The sequence below is a fragment of the Argiope bruennichi genome, chromosome 4 (genome assembly GCF_947563725.1).
Source record: "Argiope bruennichi chromosome 4, qqArgBrue1.1, whole genome shotgun sequence".
NCBI lineage: Eukaryota > Metazoa > Arthropoda > Arachnida > Araneae > Araneidae > Argiope > Argiope bruennichi.
This window is the reverse complement of record NC_079154.1, coordinates 27,456,936-27,469,300: the sequence shown is the minus strand read 5'-3', so window position 1 is coordinate 27,469,300 and position 12,365 is coordinate 27,456,936.

The following is a 12,365-nucleotide window of genomic DNA, read 5'->3' as shown; positions in this document are numbered from 1 at the left end:
TTTATAATGGATTTATCATTTTCCATTCAGCATTCCACGAAGAATTGTGACTTTCCAGAAAAACAGAATTAAACCCTGACATACGAATTTATTTAACCTCCATATCAGTCCTGTTTGGAGCAGTTAATGTCATTTCATTTCATCTTTACTAATAATAAAGGAGAATGGATGTATGTGTGTGTGTGTGTATTCGGATACTTTACAGAACAAAACATTTATCTAACTAAATTTGGCAAGGAAATGGTTTTTCAGGTTTCGAATCAGCATAAAAGTGACATTTTTGTTTTGAAATTTTAATTATTTAAATTATTAAGTAAAAGTATTATTTAAATTATTAAACTGAAGTTTTAAAGTAAAAATTTCCTAAATTATTACTAAGCGAGATTAATTAATAAATTATTAAAGGGACAGTGGACATTAAAATAACAAAAATATATGAAAACAGGAAATATTTTTTTGTTAGATCACTGAAATATATGTGCATATTCAAATTACCCTTTCTAGGGCCGTGGGAAGTATGCTTCCCACCAAATTTATCGATCTTCGAACAAAGTTATGAAGATTGACATAAGTTCTGACATATTTTTAATAAGACAGAAACTTAGATAGTACAGTTTCTTATCTCACATAAAATGCCATGTTTTGATATGTTACTTAATTATTAATTAACCTAATTAATTAATCAAATTAAATTTATCTAACAAGTTAAATGAATCTCTTTTCTTAAGGCAATCTCAATTCTAAAAATATTTTAATATTCCACAACTAGAAAAAAATGGCCCTTTAAAGGGTTAAAACAGCATTATAAAATGTACCGTTCAATAAAATGTGTATTCGAAGGGCTTAGAGAAAAAAAAACAGTAATTAAAATATCTTCGAAATGTTCCAGGTATCTTAATTTTTTAAGAAATTAAATAGAATTGATGATAAAGATTATTTTAAATATTAAAAGAAAATAGGGAATGCTCTTTATATTTTGAGTATTTTAGATAGTTAAAAGGCAATTTTAGTTTAGAAAGACATATATTTCTTTTTAAAAAATTCATTAAGTGCATAAAATTTTCTAAAAATGTTAGCAGTTAATTGGAATTACAAAATTACATATAGTTTTGTTCCAAATAAGTTTATATTGGGTAATAAGGAAACAAATATATAAAAAATTAAATCATCTGGAATATTTTGAAATTTTATAAAATAATACATTTTGTTTTAAAAAGTTTTTTTGGATTAAATTTGACATATTTATATTTTAATAAATATGCATAAAAAAATTTCATAACCCTCAATGAACAATTCACAAACTGCCTAACAGAGTCCACAGGAGTTTTCCATTTAAAACTATCGAAATATTATAATTGTATAAAACTGATTTTTGTACCATTACAAAACTTTAAAAAAAAAATTCTTTTAATGATATCAAATTAAATTACAAAGCATTTTCTAAAATATGTTATTTTTTTAAAAAAGTATTTTACATATTTTTTTATTAATACATTTAATGGTTGCAAAAAAAATGCACAATTTTCATCGAAAATTTAATCGCGTGATTTTTTTCCATTGTTGAAAGATAAGGAATACAGATTCCGATAATTATTTGAGCAGTTTACTTCGAAAACCAAAGTGTAAAAATAATGTACTGTTTTAAATTGATTTTCTTCCATTTTTGAAAGATGTATGTTTATTGAATGCATCTTGTAAATTAAAATATAGCAACATTGTATATTTATATTCAAAAAGGTTATTTGAGTACTATTGATCTTATTATGTGCACTAAGATTTCGATTGCTATAATTGGCTTTAAAATCATCCTCTATCATTGTGAACAAATAAGAATCTTGGTATTATAAATATAATTAAGGGAATGTAAAATATTTATAAATATTCCTTTTGTTCTGAGGGAAAACATTAACGCAAACTCGTAATTTTTCTACTAATAAAATCATGAAAAATGTAATTTAAAATATTGAAGATAATGGCTAGGTTAAATTAATTTACCGTTTTAAAAGGACATGCTTTAACCAACCTTTAACATTCTAAATCATGATCAGATGATTAAGACAATACCAAAGACAACACGGCCTTTTCATCATTTTCACATCTCACCAATGATAAGACATACGTTTTATCCTCGACGATTTTAAACTGAACCAGACCGTAAGCAAGTGGATTTTCTGAGAGGACTCTGGTGTCCAAACCACTATCTCGAAAATGAAATTCTAAACTGAATTCTCACTACCATACAAAAGTAATGTAATTGGATACTTTATTTCAAATTGTTGCCATTTTCAGTGCATTAATATGACTGATCTTGTTAGAGTTAACTTTATAATTTTAAAACGACTAATTCTTGCATATACGTATATAAATTCGGAAAAAGTTCTACGGATTTGCATAAAATTTCATATTTAGAAAAGGTTTTGCTTTTTAAGTTTATCTATATATGTCTGTTTCCTGAAAAAATCGTAATTTTCTACGCAAAAAAATTTTGTGACTAATTATTTGAGCAAGTATAATCATCTTCCGTTTCGAAGAGGGAGCAGTGCAGTGTAGTGGTCAGAACGACATGAATGACGCATGTGTAAGGGTCCTCGGTTCAAGTGCCCATTTTTTAAATATTTTTATTTATTTATTTTTATATTTAATATTTTTGATTTTTTAAGTTTATCTATATAGGTGTCTTTCCTAAAAAACGTGATTTTACCCACAAAAAAACACTAAGGTTATTTTGGGAAGGACCTTGTCATTTTGAACCGTGGTCAGATGACGAGGACGACACCTGAGCTGGCACCCCCTTCTCCCCGCCACACCACAAGAGCGGGAAGACGTTTGGCATGACGGATTTAATGTGAAACAGACCCCCTTACACGACGGTTCTACGGTGAAATCGGTCTCGAACCTGAAGCCCTAAAGGCTCAGAAGCCGAGACCTTACCACCAGGCCGCCGCGGCTCTTCACAATGGTGAAACTAAGTGTAAGTTCAAAAATAGAAGTAATGATAGTAAATATGTAAAATGTGCATTGTAATATACCAAATTGCTTCGAATAGCATTTTAAGCTAAATGCATTTATGATTTTATTTTATTTAAATTATCAGTTCATATGTTGGCGAGATTGGAAAATATTCATATGTAATCAGTATGTGAGCCGTATCTAATATTTTCTTTGAAAAAACATGATTTTACGAAAAAAAATGCGAACGCCATCTTTCAGATATTTTTCAAATTAATTGTTGTCAATGATCCCAAATTTATCATGATAAAGTCGTCTCGATATTAAACACAATTGTTTCAAAAGTACATTGGGATAAAATGGTATCTTTGCCACATATGATCTTTCTTTATTTTTATCAATTTCTGCCAAAAAAATCAAAGAAACAAATTTAGAATTTTTAAGCTCAAATCTCCGAAGACTTCATGCTGGATTTCCTAGAAATCAAAATGATTTATTTTCAAATATTCCTAAGAGCACTCAGAAGATACTTCAACACTTTATAAAAGAGAAATTTCTTTCTCTGCATTTGCAATAAGAATCCATTAAATCTTTGATTTATTTAGTTTCGATTCAGATGTTACGCAAACAGTTTTTCAATACACATCATCAAATTAATTTTACAAATGTCTCTAAGCACTTCGAGTTAATTATTTAAAATGGTTCTATCTGAAAGGCAGCTAGAACTCTGGAACAAAACTGATGATCAATAATTTAATTTCACTTATCTAACGAAATCTATTTACTATAAAGTATTTACCAGTTGACGACATCCTATTGAACGAGTGGGAAGGGGGGCTACATTTGCTCGCACCCCCAATAATGTCTTTTTAATGGATATTAAATTGAAAATATTCTAATGTGGGAAGAGGCACGTTTATTAGAATGCAAATCGTCCCAATCTTCTTATTCTTTCTCTTTATGCATACAAGAATTCGTTCCTTTTCTTTTCTTTATCTTTTTTATTGCATTCTTGTTTTGTTTTCTTTTTATCTCTCTAATCGTTTTATTCTAGTTTGAGGAATAAAAATTCGCTTCGTTTTTCTAGTTAGTTTTGTATCTTGTTGTGATAGCTTTGTATGCTGGCAGAGCAAAGATTAACTTAAAATATTTTGATTTTGAAAGATATTTATTCATGGATTGTTGCATTTTGGAAATGTATTAGGATTAGCATTTAAGATTTATCGTTTTTGTTTTATAATTTAATGTTTTTAAAAAGCATTTCTTATGTTTGTTTCGTTTTCATTTGGCCTCGAATGAATAAGAAAAATAAGAATAAAATATGATTGAAAGACGATAAAAAATGTATTATTAATTTATATCACATTATGAGAAATGAGCTTGAAATACAAACAAATAAGTGCTTTGCATATTTAGAAGCTCTTTTCCAATAAAAAGTTACATTTTCGTAGGAGTAATAAAGTTTCAAAAAGCATGCGTTTATAAAAGATTCTCATTCGTACATAATATTTTACAAATCTTTATTAATTTTTGATATTTTTGCAATATAACACTATTTATTTTGCTTATGTCAAATTTTATGTAGTTTTATGGTATATCGATTTATTTTTTATAAGATTTATTTCAGGACTAATACTGTAATTCTAAATCGTAAATAGATTTTTTTAAAAAACAGATTTCTGAATATCACATTATTTAAGCTTTCATTTCAACATACATTTTTATGAAAACATCTGATCATTGATATTAGGCAAAAATGTACGAAAATCCAAATATATAACGACACCCAACAATTACATAATGGATACTTTTCCCACAGCACAGAACTTTCATATGATATTAATACAAATTGGCAATATGTTTTTGCCTGAGCAATTAGTTTCAAGGTAAGGATCATAGCTCTACAGATACTTCGATAACTCCAGACAAATAATCACCAGCTTTGGCAACAACCTTGGCAATCATTTGGCGAATTTGGCAGCAATCCAGAATATTCGACAGCTTTGGCGATACTTTAAGATTCAATTTCAGTCATTCATTCTAGAACTTTCGATGCCGTGTTCCAGAAACTATTAAAAGTGGAGGCGCACAGACGGGACAATATCAATTGTCGATCCGAGAGAAAAAGTGATTGAATAAATTCACTTTGGAGTGTTGATATGTAGCCAGCTATCTCTGAACTCTTTTTACTATTTCAGCTTGTGCTCGGCAAGTACTGTTTTTTAGTTCATTTCGTCTGTGTTCTATGACTTATGCTTCGAAGTGCAATAAAACTGCATTAAACGTGGTAAAACTTGTTGGATTTTGAATCATTATCATGAGCAATCACCATATTCATAATAATATACAATGTGAATGTACAACAATTTTTAAAAGCACACTACTATTAATATACTAAAAATCAGTTTTTGTTGTAATTATTTTTACATTTTATTCTTTCATTTAGATTTTCCTATTATAAATGTGGATACTTAAAATCATTAGATTTTCTCACACTAACCTACAGGTGGCGCTGTAAAGCATGTTATTTTAATCATAATTTATTTTAAAATTGTGGAATTCAAAACTTAATTAAATGAATCGTTTTTCTTATATTTCTGCTTCAACAATATTAAAAAAGCGATTTATAACAAACTGCAGTGTTGAAAATTCTAGACATGAGTGAAATAGTGATTCAAAAATTCGCAATTTATAAATATGAAACATGTGAAATTACATATAAATATATATATATAAAAAGAAAAATATATGAAATTGTTTAATAATTAATTTAATAAATTTATTAATGAAGAAAATAAAACAAAATATAACCGACTGTTCATTGGAAATCAAAATTAATGGTTGACAATTTAAATAATAGGTTCCCAAAGTGGTCCAGGTGAACCCCCAGGGGTCCATAGGAGACCACACGGGGGTTCACGTAGACGTGAAAAGAAAACAGGGATTCACAAGTTGTAAGTGGGGGTCCACGAAAAATTTTCTGGTTTTCATAATAAAGAACACAAATTTTGGCTTGGATTTACCTATCAACGCAGGCAGGTAGCATCATTCACTAAATAGGTACTCAAAAATATTCGAGACTCAGTTCAAACACAGAATTGAATAGAACAATAGATAATAGAACAAATGTACACCACCACCAAATTTTTGATAGCGTTTTTCTCGTCATATCTTGTCGAAAGAAGTTTTAGTGCCGTTTAGTATTAACAAAAAAAGGAACAGATTGAACATCACAGAACGGGGAGATTTGAGATTACTTCTTACAAAACTGAAGCCAAATATTGATAATTTGTTGTCACTTCATCAAGTACATCCGTCTCATTAAAAGTATGACTATTTTTTGTTGTTGATTTACATTTCAGAGTTCATTGTTGATTTTTTGTCAATTGTTGATTGTTTGTAATAATAAATGTTTATAATTTTGTATAACCACAAGTATTATTTTAATAAATAGGACACAAGAAAATGTGCTACTTTTTTTTTCTTCTTAACACCCCCAATTTAGGGTGATAATTTTTAGGAGTTTTGGGAATACAGTAGAAATGTAGCAGCAGGGGATCTACCAAAAATAGTAAAACTTTGAAAGTGGTCCACGAGAAAAAAAAGTTTGGGAACCTCTGATTTAAATTCAATAAGTTATAATTGTCCCTCTCCAAAATTACGAACTATATTCCTCCATGTTATCTTGCGAAAGGATAGCTAGAGTAATTTTATTTGGATTTTAACTGGATTGGAATATTTTGTTGGAAACGTAAAAATCTAGTAAATGGCCCATCCAGGTGAAAGGAGAGCGATGGAGATGGTTGAAATTTATTTCGCTGCAACTTCCTTAATAATAAAGATAGAAAAATAAATCCACTTAGCCAAATGAGTGCCTCATTAAGACGAACAACTTTTGCTTTGAAGTTTTTTTTTTATAACGGCAAAATTTTAGAAGTTGTTGACTGAAAAGTGATTTTCAAGCCCTAAATCTTACTATTTCTAACATCAACAATTTATGTTTAAATATAGTAAGATATAGAGGAATATCTTTGCCCTCCAACTTGCTTCTTTTTAAAATTTAAACTGCCAATGAGGTTATTTATGTATTTCTTATAACGAACATTTCCTCTGGTTTCTTATAATAAATATTTCCTATTTATTTTATTCGGAAAGCCAAAACCTCACTAATGGTTACAGTTAATTGTCTTTTAAAGAAATGCTGGTCTTTAAAATATTTCTGAATAATGTATTCACCGTCTGGAAGACCTTTAATAATGCATATAGTCTATTATTCTGCAAGACTACTTTATCCAAGACCAACGTTTAAATATATGCTTCTCAATATAAATTGAGCACTCGATATGACCGTGTTCTTTGCATTTTACCACAAATATGTAAAACTTTGAGTCCACTTTAGAAAAGCTGTAATTTCAAAGAACTGGTCTGATCGGAGAATTGATAGGCACTCTTTTCAAAAGGGGAAAAATGAAAATTCGAGAACTTTTCGGTTTAAAATATTTCATATCGCATCAAATACCACTGTTCTATACAGCGAAATTTGTAACGGAATGATGCAATGCATATCAATAGGAAATGAACATGGTATGAGAGCATTAAATAAATAATGATTATGCGTCTGGAATTTTGCAAGCCTTATAAAAGCTGGTAAAATTTCATGCATATAGCTAGTATGACTAACAGAAATCTCAAAGTTTGATTGAAATACGATTTCTTTGCAGGAAATATACGAATACGAATTGAATATTCGTAAATTTACATTGAAATTAATATTTTTTTTTGTGTTTGGAAAAATAAAATAAAATACCTTCAGGACATAAAAATTATAAGAGAAACAGGATGCAGATTTATTTTCTACTGAAAAGGTGAATGTTCATCGGGCCATTTAAAGGACCAATTGAATGGCGCTTAAATAGTTCCACATAATCAAACATTAAAATACTGAAATTCATAACTTCATAACTCGGTCGGACTTATTGACAGCAGTGTGGAACTTTTTTCTTTTTAAATGTTAGTCAATGCTCCATGAATAATTTAAAGGATATAACTAATCCATTGGAGGACTATGTAAAATTTTAAATAACATAATTTATTAAGAAATACTTTTTAAAAAAATGAAAAACATTGTTTTTTATGTCATTTAGACCATTTTTTCTACTAAAAGTATACGTTTCGTTTCTTTATTCGTTTTAAAGTTCTTAAAAGAATGATTAAAATATTGTCCTGATTTCATTAGACTAATTTAGTTTCAATTTTGGAAATTTCCCTAATTATTTATGAATTTTATTTAAAAAATGTATAAAAGAAATTTTTCATGTTAATGACTTTAAAATGATGACAAATATAAAAACGGTAAGCTAATATATTTGTTTTCCGCTATATTTAAAGTGTTTTATTACCAGTTTATATAAAAATAAACCACAAAACAAATGTCAAATTTTATTTCATATGCGTTTATGACCTTTAGATATGTCACTAATGGGCATTTGTCACCAACCGTAATTTTCAATTTCGATAAAAATGAAAAGGAAAGGGAAAAGAAATCAGGACAGAGCCACCACGCTCCAATCACTGCACCGATTTCGACACTTGCCAGCTCATGGTATATCGTCTGGAGTCGTCTGTTATTCACCACTTTCTGTGTTAAGAAATTTATCTAAAAAAAACCATAACAAAAAACCCCAGCCTCCGATACTTGATAGATTTCGCTAATATAAATAGCTAATCAATTTCGCTTCTTTTTGTACAGCCAGATTCTTCAATTTTATTTTGCAAATATAAATGAAAATAGTACTCTCATTTAGGTCGATTGATTCTACTGTATTGATGCTATTAATATGATGTACGAATATCTTGTCACCGAAAACGGCTAGTATTTTATTAAAGTTAAAATGTCATTGTGTGACATCTAATAAGAGCGACTGACTCATAAATAAAAATCCAGTTTATAAACAAGTATATTATTACGAATCTGCAATAATTCTTCCCTTTTCTCATAGTAAGGAAAACAGTTTTACAAATATGTCTAATGAATCCCAGATAAATGCCTAAAGACTTGGCAACAAATTTGTCGATCATTTGGTGTATTGGAAGTGGTTTCGGAGACAAAAATGAAAGCTCTCGAAAACATAAGAATTGTGGACATACCTATTAGGAGTCGAAAGTCGGTGATCCTACTAGAAAATTCCACACCCTGTCATGGAAACTATAAAAACATGAGAGTTAACTCGAGTCAATCAAATGAATTCTTTTTTGAATGTTGATCACTAATCCAGCTCTTACTCTCGCCGTTTTTTTTTTTTTTTTTTGCTGAGTTTCTGTTTAATATCTATTTGCTGTTTGCATGTTTATTATTAATTTTTATAAATGGCATGTTATGTACGCTTCAGAGGTGTTTTTCTACCTGCATTTTGTGTTTTGAGGTGAAATAAAATATCGTTATTCATTACTTAGTTTTGCTGTACCTTTCACTTTATATCCACAGAATGAACTTCTGTACCAATAAGTAAAGGGAATTAAGAAAACTTGATTCTAATTTGGCTCTTTTCAATATTTCATATATATAGATTGCTTTCATCAAAAAACGCTTTATTTTTAAGAATGAGAAATGTAGCCATGCTAATGTAATAATGTTTGCCAACTGGTTTTAAAACCCATCACGCGTTTGCGCATGCGTTAGGATGGGTTTAATTCGTCAAAATAGGGGTGAGAGGAAAGATAAAGGAGGAGAAGGTTACATTTAATAATAATACAAATTCAGATTACTCGAGAACTGAAATTAAACAATACAGTCAGAAACAACAAGATATTCACATGTACATTAAAAACATTGAACAAAAATGTATCTAATAGGGCAGAAATCAAGGTCAAAGAATGACGAGGAATTCCGGAAATACGCTCGTCTTTTCGAGTTTCACCCTTTAGTGAGATAGTCAACCATCTAACTCTCCGACCCTCCACGAAGGCACACGGATTTAAACCATAAAACTGAATGACCGTACCGCCGCAATAGCAACATTGGCGAGAACTGTGGTTGAGTTCTAAGGGCCGTCACCGGCCACGGTACAACCCTCCCCGAAGGAAGTACGTCCCGTCATTGATGGGAGGAGTCAGATCCCCCACCTATTAGTGTACCCTCCAGGATGGCGAGATCCAACCAGCATGCCGGAAGCATCTCATCCTCATTTCGAGGTGCTCCCCCCCAGGGTCCCTTTAGTGAGATAGAATCGTCAAAAAGTGGTGGTTTCAGGATACTGAAACAAATAGTAAACTTAGGCAAAAAAAAAAGCTATATTCCATGAAAACATCTATGATCAAGTCTTTTTAAGGTTAAGAATTCAAGCATGAAGCAAGTCAAGTTAAATTAAACAGTTTATAAAAACCTTTTAAACCCAGGTTTTTACTCTCAGAGAATGCAAAACTGTAACAACAAGATACGGAGCAAACTAGAGAAACGAAGCGAGTTTTTATACGGCAATCTCGAATAAAACGACTTGGAAGGATGCAAAAACAAATCGAAGCAACAAAAGGAACGATGGAAGAGATAAAGAAAGAGGAAAGTATGAAGAGAAAGAAAAAGAAGATTGGGACGATTTGCATTCTAATAAACATTATTCTACTCACATTTGAATATTTTCAGTTTAATATCCATTAAAAAGATATTACGGGGGGGGTGAATACAGCGACCCCCCCCCATCCCTTCGATAAGATGCCGTCTACTGGTAAATAGGCTTATAGCAAATAGATTTTAAAAGATAAGTGAAATTAAACTATTGATCAACTTTGTTCCGAGAATTTGCATTTAGGAATGAAGCCTTTTAAATGATTAACTCGATGTACTTAGACGCATTTGTTAAATTTATTTGATGGAGTAAAGGGCATAGAAGAAAAAAGTGTTTAATCAAAATGTGAATTAAATCCGAATCAATCATAGAATTAATGAAATCCTTGTTTAAATGAAAGGAATTATTGATTTTTTTAAAGAGCAGATTAAGAGTTGTAGATATTTTTCTATTATTTGTTAGAAGACATTTAAAATGATTCTTCAAAAAGTCAATTCCACTTTATGTTATTAAAATGTAACTGCCGTCTTTATTCGAAAATTTTATGAATATAGAAACGATAAATTCAGAAACACACCAATTGGAAATCTTTTATTTCTATAAGCTGTTTTTGGACTTCGAAATGGATTAGCTTTTGTCAATTTCAGCAAGATTATTACATTTTTTTTTAAATGACAGTTATCTAGCATTTTGAATTAAAAAAGCAATAAACAAGTGAAAAAACTATATAAATCAAAATGTGTCAGTTAGTTGGGGGTGTTGTTATGATTAAGGTTGTAGCAGAGCATTTTTGATGTTCATAACGGCATGTGTTGTTTTATTATGTTGGACAGCGATTTTAAGCCGGTGGGGGAGCGTCTCTTGTTTTTATAGTAGCGCCATCTAGGGCCAAGAGAACGACTTAGCTACACACACGTCACAACGCTTTTTATGGGGCGGACTTCATTCACGCATTTCATTCACTCATCCACAGATCGTAATTTAGACCTGAATCAGAGAACGATCACCTATGATCCAGTACCCCCAGTGGTATTACTCTCGACATGGAGCCATGACAGATTTAACGCGCGTCAGCCACCAAGCACGCGGGGAGTCTTCGGCCGGCGGGGTTCGAACTCGCCACCTAAGGGACGTGAATCCAACACTCTACCAACCAGGCTATCCCGGCCTCGGTTGTTTTATTATAAGTGAACAAATTGTTTTATAATTTTTTTTAAAAAATGTCATTTGATAACTTATATTAATTTTGGAGCTGTGAAGTTATAGGATTATAGGACTTAGGAGTAAAATAGGACTTATTGAAATATTGCGATTTGTTTTCATTTTTTAGTAATGTCTAATGTTATGTAATCGAACTGAAAGTTTTATTTTTTTATTTATTTATAATAAAATTCTCTGCAACTAGGGGTTTAATTTCTTTGAAATCCACTATCTAAAAAGTTTATAGAGTATGTGAAGAAATTTTAGGAAGACCAGTTCTGTTACATTTTCTAAAAGCATTATATTTTAAATGCAGTGTTGGATTCAAAGTTTCTTAACAATCACAAACTCTCATGTGTTTGCATCTATCCTTTTGAATCTTGCAAAATATTCGCTCCAACTAGACAAGAGATGAAATTTCAAACAGTTTTTTACTACGCTTGTGGAATACCAGAAGGATCATCGTTACTTATTAAATAAATGCACTACATCGTATCAATACATATTTCAACATGCTTTCTACATGTCTTTCTCATGTAGAGTAATATTGCGGATGATATGGAACTCACAGTATATTTAAAACTCTCTTCTTCCGAAGTCCATTTCATTCCGTTTATCAATCTTGTATATTGCCCTCAAATTCAGTCTGAGCAG